The sequence below is a fragment of the Dipodomys merriami genome, unplaced genomic scaffold (genome assembly GCF_024711535.1).
Source record: "Dipodomys merriami isolate MVZ:Mamm:240054 unplaced genomic scaffold, mDipMer1.0.p SCAF_72, whole genome shotgun sequence".
Classification (NCBI taxonomy): domain Eukaryota; kingdom Metazoa; phylum Chordata; class Mammalia; order Rodentia; family Heteromyidae; genus Dipodomys; species Dipodomys merriami.
In genome coordinates this window covers 699176-708718 of record NW_027206313.1, presented here as the reverse complement: position 1 = coordinate 708718, position 9543 = coordinate 699176, and positions in this window count along the sequence as shown.

Genomic DNA, 9543 nt, shown 5'->3' with positions numbered 1-9543 from the left:
GCAAAAGAAGCTCAGGGACAGTGCCCAGGCCCTGAGTTCAAGCCCCAGGACTGGCCAACAAACAAAACAAAACCCCACAATCCTTTAGCTCTCCGCCTCTGATGAAGCTAGAATAATGTGCCAGAGCAACTGGCTCCCCGCTAATTGCCGAGATTTGGCGGCTATGCCTTCAGAATCCCCCAGCGTTCTTTTACTCAGTGTGTGTTAGCTTCTCAGCAGCCCTTCGAGCCGGGGTCTCTTCTCTTCACCACACCCTGCAAATTGTTACCCCTCATCTTTCCTGTGCCCCACTTGCCTCCTAATTGTCCTCCATGCCAAAATATCCACGCTGAGTTCCCGTTCCGTAGGAAACGCAACTCGAGCCCTGAACTCTGCCTTGTTGAAAGGCACTAGACGCAGAGTCTGAGCCCTGGTTGCGAGACATAGCTTCGTCTCTTCTGCCAGCCCAGAGAGCCTTCGTTCCGTTCATCTGGCGGAGTCTTTCTCCCTGTTGGTGACAGAGGTGAGAATTCCCGCCGCGGTCCAGGAGAAAACGAACAGCAAAGTCATTTCTCGGAGGTCCGTCCGTCATCTTGAGTCCTAATTCCCATCACTACCACCGATTCTTTTTTTAGAAACTTGGAAGGGATACCAAGGCCCACCGGCATCCTTGACCCAGATAGAGCACCTGCTCCTGCTGCAAAGCTCAGCTCCGTCTTTTATCAAACGATTCTTAAAGATGGTGTCAAACAGATCTCCAATTGTTCTAGAGCCATTTTCAGCAGATCATCATGACCCCCGGGAGACACACTTGGTGTCTTAGATGGCGATGCATTCACGCTGCACATGAAGTGCGCTGCAGCAGATGCGCTCTGAGCCCTGTGTGTGATCTGTTTCAACTCACTGTGCCATCTTGCAAGGGTATTTTCATTCCCACCTTATTGGTCTGAGTCAGCTGAGAGTCAGAGAGACAAAAATTGGTCCAAGACCACATCTAGAAAGTCAGAGAACCAAGAATTGCGATAGACAGCCATCGCCCAGAGGCTCAGGCTCTTCCTCAGTGTCCTGGAATCGCCCCGGGAACTTCCGAGGCTGTGGCCAGGTCAGCATTATCGGCTCCTCAGGCCTTCTCCTAGGCTGTGCGTACGTTGTTGAAGACAAAGGTAGAATATGAGTTGAGAGAAATAAAAGGGAGGAAAAGAAATAAAAGTTAATGCCTAAGGACTATTATTATGCTAAGATAAAAACATCTTCGCGTGTTTATATGCAAAGAGCCACCACGGGAGCAGCAGAGGCGCAGATTATAACAATAACAAGAGCTGACGGTGATTGGGTTTATCCTGTGCTGGGAGCCAGGCTAAGCACTTTACCAGACTGACTTCACCGATCTTCCATAAAACACTTATAAAGTAAGTACTGTCATTACCATAATATGTTACAGATGAGGAAAAAATGTGGCTTTGTCCAAGATCCTAGCGTGAGTGGTGATCTAAAACCAGCTGAAGTGCTCTGCCCAGGAATGCAGAGGTGTGCACGGAGGCCAAGCCGCAGGCTCAGGAGCATCCGGGAAATACCCATGGCTCCGTTGACTTTAATTAGGATGCCTCCGGTGAAGGTATGACTGTTTCCCCCATTGTGAAATCCAAGACACAAAGACACAGCAGCTGCTGATTTATACTGGTGTTTAGGAGGAATTACAGTCGACGTGGAAAATGGTTATCCTGACCTTATCAGCCTTCATCTCACCTAGTGAAACCGAACAAGCTCAGGAATGGAGGCTCTTGGGAGCTGTTCCTTCTATTTGTTTGGTTGAACCACTCTTCCAAAAAGGGTCAGCCCTCTGAGTGCAGGGATTACAAGGGATGCTACCAGAACTGGCTAAATAAACCACTGTTGTCTGTCTGTCTGTCTATCTATCTATCTACCTACCCACCTACCTATCAATTATGCCAGTACTCAGGCTCGAACTCAGGAATTCATGCTCTCTCTTAGCTTTATCACTGAAGGCTGTTGTTCTACCACTTGAGTCACCTCTCCAGTTCTGGATTTTTTGGTGGTTAATTGCAAGTAAACAATCTCACAGACTTTTCTTCCTGGCTGGCTTTGAACCCTGAACCGTCATATCTCAGCCTCTTAAGTAGCTAGGATAACAGGGGTGAGCTACCAGCATCCAGCATGGGCCACACTGTTTTGTTTGTTTTATTTTGCTGGTCTTGGGTGCTGGCTCTGAGCTGATTTTGCTCAAGGTTAGTGCTCTCCCACTTGAGCCACAGAGACACTTCTGGCTTTTTCTGGTGGCTTTTTGGAGAGAAGAGTCTGACAGGCTTTCCTGCCCAGGCTGGCTTCGAACTGCAATCCTCAGACCTCAGCCTCCTGCCCAGGCTGGCTTCGAACTGCAATCCTCAGACCTCAGCCTCCTGCCCAGGCTGGCTTCGAACTGCAATCCTCAGACCTCAGCCTCCTGCCCAGGCTGGCTTCGAACTGTAATCCTCAGACCTCAGCCTCCTGCCCAGGCTGGCTTCGAACTGTAATCCTCAGACCTCAGCCTCCTGCCCAGGCTGGCTTCGAACTACAATCCTCAGACCTCAGCCTCCTGCGTAGCTAGGATGAAAAGAGTGAGCCCCCAGTGCCTGGCTTTGGACCACTTTTTAAGCCTGTGCTTTTGTATCAGTATAGCATACAATACCTTATTGTTGTTTAATGAAAATCATTCCATTTTACTTTGTATACATGCAAGTGGTCATTGGGTTTTAACAATATTGATGAGATACTTTATAAATGTAAACTACTGTCAGGAAACCCTTAATTTTCAATTTCTAAGGGAGTGGTTGAAGAAACTATAGCATACATCACAAAATAAAAAAGTCAGCAGTAAAGTTTCAGAAGATGATTGATATATAAAATATTGTGTTGAGTGAAACTATAAAATTGCTACCCAATGTCACCCTAGGTTTTTAAATATCTATTTTATACATAAAAGATATCTATACATATAGCAAAATGCCCATAGAAATTAGGATACATGAGATTTCAGTTTCTATTTTTGTATTCTGTAATATAATTTAAATGCATTTATTTAAGAATAATTTACGTTCAGTAAAATCCCTCCTTTCTATGTCTAAATAAGCTTTGGCTATTAGTTATATATTACAGCCAAAATACAGATTCTTCCAACTTAATGTTTTCACAGTTTTTCAACTTTACAATAATATAAAAAGTGATAACAGCCCATAGAAACCACACTTCAGATTTTGATCTTTGATTTTTGGGGGCAGGTGGAGCGGTGCATCTGCAATACTACGCAGGTGCAATGCGATGTGTTGCTGGGCAGAGACGCTGAACCCCAGCCCTCATGAGTGCTCATGACCACTGGGCTCAACACCTGATACTTCCCAGAGCACTGTGTTGCTTAAGTTATGTTGTTCAATAGCTCGGATCTGTGAAATGCATTTACAACCAGACATTTTCAGCTCACAAAGGCTTTATTGGGATGTTATTCCATCCAGAGGTGAGCAGACCTCTCCTTTTGGCACACGATCCCTCCCACCTGCCCACTGACCCCTGCACTCAGGGATCTCCTATAATATAAAAGTCTTACTCCACTTATTTTTAGCAATCAAATTAGTTATGGGGAAAAGTTACGCTTCCATTTAAATGTGTCATTGTTAAATAATACTTACGACTTGAGACACATCTGGAGTGAGTTTACGGTTGGGGCTGCTGGCAGATGCAAGCGCCCAGTATTTACTTGGAGGTATCGGCTTCAGTTTCAAGCAGAATGCCAAGAAAGGACTCATCAGTCTCTCTAGAGCAGTCTTGTATTTCTAATTAACGCGGTCCAGCAAGTGTTTCATCAGACGCCCCTTTCAGAAATACTCTGCCCTTCTGATGAATGGACCCAGGCAGGAAACAGGAGGAGCAGACAAACAACCTGTTTACAAGCACAGTTGTGGCCTGCGTTTGAAAGCGACCGGGCCTCAACCAGCCCTTCTTATAATGAAACAAAGGAGGGAGAAGTCATTCGAAATGTTAAAAAACTGGATTGGCTGGAGTCTTAGCTGCCTGCTTCTGGGAAAGCTATTTTTTCTCCCCCTAAAGTCTCCCCTGAAGTAGAGCTTACTGTTCAGAGTGTGCAATACGCTGGCCAAGTTTTTAGGATAAACAAGACTTAGTGGCTCTCCAGTGAGCCGGCTTTGAAAGGTGATTCAGTCTGGAAAGAGGGGAGAGGAGCTGAGGGGAGTGAAATGAAGATGGACTTTAAGGCTCAACAGCAACAGGTTCGAAGTGGCTAGGTTTTGTTCGTGGCGCAGCATTTGTCCAGGCAACGGGAGCTCGTGGAAGGCTCAGGCGCACGGTGAAGTCCAGCTGGATACAGCCGAGCGCGCAGCAAGCAAAGGGGGAGTCAGGCCAGCTGTGGAAGGCAACGCAAGCTTTTGGAGCGGACAGGATAATGGAAACTTTTGGGGAAAACATCGGCAAAACATACGCAACAGGAAATAATGCCCCAGGGAGTAAGTTGGAAGATGAGGCTGCGCGTGAGGATCTGCAAGGAGCTTCTGAGAATGGCTGGCTGTGGGGGCTGCTGTGGCTGTGGGGCTGCTGTGGGGCTGCTGCTGTGTGATGTGTGTTTGAAGTAGAGGGTTTAGAAACGTTGGTTGCATCTTCACAACGCTAAAGAGGCCCCTCCACGCAGGGAGGGTAAAATAGGAGAGAAAAGTGTTACTCACAGGGTAACCATCAGACTTCGTTTGGAGGTCTATCAGCAAGAGCAAAGACTAATGGGAAAAATGGTCAAAATGATGAAATTTTCTTAATTTCCTCATAAAATAAGCTGTGGTCCACTAATCACTAGCGTTTTTTGTTGTTAAAAATGACTTTTGTTTTGAGGGTACTGAGGTTTGAACTGAGGGTCTCATTTCGCTAGCCAGAGCTCTAATACTTTAGCCCGCCCTCAGCACAGACCATCCTGGACCTTTATGCCCTCCCAGTAGCTGGGATTACCACCACACTCGGCCTGTTGGTTGAGATAGGGTCTTGCTCACGTTTTGCCTGGGCCAGTCTGTGGGTGTATTTTGATAATGCTAACAAGAGCATTAGTGGCAGCCGCCAGCAGCTATGGGAACCAGAACACGTCTACACAGGAACAGAGTGTAACAGAGTCACTGGTGTCGAGATCATTCACAGGAAGCATGCAGACTGTGCTTGACACTCTCCCAGCACTTACAAACCCCTGTGGACTGCTGGGTACTGTCTGCCAGCCCAGAGTGCTGTTCCACAAGGTGTGACCAACAGAGACCAGACGCCGGTGGCGGCTCATGCCTGTAACCCTAGCTACTCAGGAGGCTGAGATCTGAGGATCACGGTTCAAAGCCAGCCCAGGCAGGAAAGTCTGTGAGACTTATCGCTGACAAACCACCAGAAAACCAGAAGTGGCGCTGTGGCTCAAAGTAGTAGAGTGCTAGTCAGACAGTTCTAACAGATGGATTTATTATTGATTTTATATCCATCACAGAGAACAAAAGACCCCTAGGATTCCCCCACACACACCCAAGACTAGGATTCCCCCACACACACACCCAAGACCTTCTTGAGGTCTCTTTCCCTGGGGCCAGGTTGTGTGAGTAAGGCAGCACTGATTTCCAACTAGTTAACCACTAACAGTTAATAGGATCTGATCGGATTGCACACGGCTGTCCTGTGGTGACCGACTTACATCACCGTAGATAATGTCTTCATGGTTCCTCCATGGGGATGCAGGCTGGGTTCTCTAGGTGCGCACCCCCTGGCTGTCGGTTGGGGGCTTTTTCCCCTGTGCTCTCGGCCACGAGGCTGCGGTGGAAACGGGCATCCAACTGCCTGAGTTGCCACTTTCAACTTTTTGTTTTTTTCCCCCAAAAGGTCTGTGTAACCCAGACTGACCTTGAGCTGCTGACTCTCCTACCTCAGCCTCTCCTGAGTTGCTGGGATTACAGGTTTACGCCACCATCCCCGGCTCAACATTTTGGTCTATACAGTAATCAGCATTTCTGGGCTATCAGGCCATTCTAGTGTCTTTTTTTTTTTTTTTTTAAGGAGCCAATATCTGATTTTCATAATGGTTATCCCTAGTTATTGTACCCCGATCAGGGTACAAAGATTTCAATTTCTTTTTCTTTTCTTTCTTTTTTTTATTTTTTTGGTCGAGTCGTGGGGCCTGAACTCTGGGCCTGGGCGCTGTCCCTCAGCTCTTCAGCTCAAGGCTAGCACTCTACCACTTGAGCTACAGCGCCACTTCTGTTTTTTTCTGCTTATGTGGTGCTGAGGAATCAAACCCAGGGCCTCAGGCATGCAAGGCAAGCGCTCTACCACTGAGCCACCTTCCCAGCCCCCAAAGGTTTCAATTTCTTCATATCCTCACCACCATTTTTTTTTTTGCACCATTGGGGATTGAATTTAGGGCTTTGTCTGGGTTCTCTATCGCCAGTCACCCCTACTTGCACTGGTTCTTTTTGGGATAAGATCTCCCTTCATTCCTGGGTTAGCTAGGCTGTGATCCTGCTACTTGTGCATCTCTGCATGTCTAGGGATGACAGGTGTGAGCCACTATGTGCAGTCATTGCATGAGACAGTCTCATGAAGCTTTTCTGCCTCCCAAGTAGCTAGGGTTACAGGCTTGAGCCACCGGGTCAGCATCAAAACTCTTGTTTGTTTGTTTGTTTGTTTAAGGTAATAAGCATCCTAATGGGTGTGAGATGGTATCTCAATGTGGTTTTGATATGCATTTCCCCAATGAGAGTTGGCATCGACCCCATGATGCTTTCTAACATGTTTTTAGAAGGAAGAGCTTTATGTGCTTGCTTTTTGAGCAAGACGTCCTATGTTCAAACGTTGCACGGGTCCTGGAAATTGTGAGCAGCCTGGTGTGATATGGTGGACCTCGTGATTCTTTGTCTTTTAGTTCCAGTGCTGCTCATGACCCACCTCATCTTTGGAAGTGTGGAGTAAACTCCTGAGCCTCTGTCTTGATCTTCAATGTCGCTGGAGTTTGGTGGCAGGTCAGGAGGTACAGTCTGATTTCAGGATGGACCATCATTATCTTTTTTTTGTTGTTGTTGGTCATGGGGCTGAACTCTGGGCCTGGGCGCTGTCCCTCAGCTCTTCAGCTCAAGGCAAGCACTCTGCCACATGAGCCACAACACCGCTTCTGGTTTTCTGGTGGTTTATTGGAGATAAGAGTCTCGCAGACTTGCCTGCCGGGGCTGGCTTTGAACCATGATCCTCAGATCTCAGCCTCCTGAGTAGCTGGGATTACAGGCGTGAGCTATGGCGCCCGGCTGCTTCGTCATCATCTTGAAGCTGTCCGCCTTGGTTGAGCTTCAGCATCACGTTTGAGCAAAGGCAACTCAGGGGAGTTGGGGGTTAGGTTACTTCTGCAGGACCCAAAAGTTCAGCAGAATCTGAAGACTCTGGCTCCTGAGGGTTTTCCACCCCGGGACCTGCACCTCACATCCGGGTGCCGTTCCTTCCCCCGCGGGGCCCTGACTTGGGCACACACCTGCCCAGGCTCAGAATTCATCATCATCATCATCATTTTGCCAGTCCTGAGGCTTGAACTCAGGGCCTAGGCACTGTCCCTGAGCTGCTTTTTCTCAAGGCTAGCCACTACCACTTGAGCCACAGCGCCACTTCCAGCTTTTTCTGCTTATATGGTGCTGAGGAATCGAACCCAGGGCCTCAGGCATGCGAGGCAAGCGCTCTACCACTGAGTCACCTTCCCAGCCCCAGAATTCATTCTTGTTTGAAGTGAGTACCTCACAGTTAAGGCTAGGTTCTGACTTCTGCTCCCTCTGCTCTTCAGCCTTGGGAAATGGAAGCTGCTTTAACTGCTCTGTAAAAGGTTTTTGCTTTAAATTCTTGACCAGTCGCCTTCCGCTTGCCATTTTACTGTTCTCAAATATGGTGTTCCGCCGCAGTCACCTCGTCCCCAAGTCCTCTCACTACTGTGACTCCTGTTCCTCTCCAGTGCCAGAGTCCGTGCAGACCTCTACATCCCCCCAGGGCCCCCGCCCCCGAAGTGGACGTCAGCAATGGCACCATCACCAGACACCATCGGCGCCGGTCCCCGCTTCCACCAGCCAGGACATCCTGATTAACCTCGTAGAGGGAAGGACTGATGTGGACGGTGTCTGCGGTGATGGGTTTGATTCCTCAGCACCACAGGGGTAGTTTCCTGTCTCTCTCCCGTGTGTGTGTGTGTGTGTGTGTGCGCACGCGCGTGCATGTCCGGGATTTGATCTCAGGGCCTTCACCTGCTCAGCTCATGCTCCACCATTTGAGCCACACTTCTAGCTGGCCTTTGCCTGGTTATTTCCGAGAGGGGAGTTCCGGGGACTTTGTACGTCTGGATCTTGGCCTCCTGCGTCACTGGGATGTAGGCCTGGGCCACTGGTGCCGGCTCGCTTTCCCTATGCCATTCTGTGCCTCGCCGCTTCCCACAGGCCTGCGCTGTGCTTGGCGATTCTCGTCCTGGAGAGCCACTTTAACGTGTTCGCATCTTAGCTGAGCTAAAGGGTCTTCATCGCTCATGGTCGTACCTTCACTTCTTTTCTCTGCTGTGAGTTTGTTACAGAAGCCGTCTTGCATTCTGATGCAGATGCTAAACACCCTAAAAACCATTTTCATCCTCACAGCACATTGTTATCAATAGTATATTCTTTGTATTTTCAAGATACTGGAAGCACACTAAACAATCCTGTGAGCACTCATTATCGTACTTGCTGTCGTAGCCAGAGGTTTAGGATCAGAGAACAAGCCGCCCTCCTTCCTATACTTGTAATGGCAGTTAGAGAGGTACCCACTCATTGGACACCATCAAAGTTAGAAGGGTTATAAATGTCATGGAAAACAGGGCAAGGGCTTTAGTTGATATACTTAAAGCACCCTGCATTCAAAGGTAAAAGGCCATTGAAGGCGTTCAGGGGAGCTGCTCATGCAACTCTGCAGATGGTCCTGGCAGGAGTAACCCGGCATCTGAGACAGCAAGGTGAGGCGTGTAGAGACAGACAGGGAGACAGGAGGACTTCGCAGTCACTGAAGGACTGGGGGTTTTGGAAGACGGTGGGAAGCCACGGGAGCTTTGCAAGCAATGGAACTGCATCCTCTGACTCTTATCTTGAAAGGATTACCTGCACCAGTTCGTTGAAAGTGGGCGGTGGGAAGCAGGGTGATGGTGGAAGTCTGGAGCATTTACGGCAGCAGGTTGTGCCCTGGTGAGGGCTGCTCAGACTCCAGAGGTAAAACCAGTCTCTCCTCATCAGCTCCGTGTAAAATGAACCGATGAGTAGGACTCCGAGGTTTCTGGTGTCGGGACTATATAGCTGAGCTCACCTTGGTTTCCTGATTCTACTGCAGCTTGAGTGCTGGGATTGCAGGCACTGGAATTTAGTTTTGGACAGGCTGATCTGAATCAAGCAAATGCAGGTGTCAAATACAGTCTCGCAGAAGTCTGAGTTCATGGGAAGCAGGAGACAGAAACTTGGGATTTGTCGGCGCAATGTTTGCCAGGATGGTAGCAGGCTGCTCGGG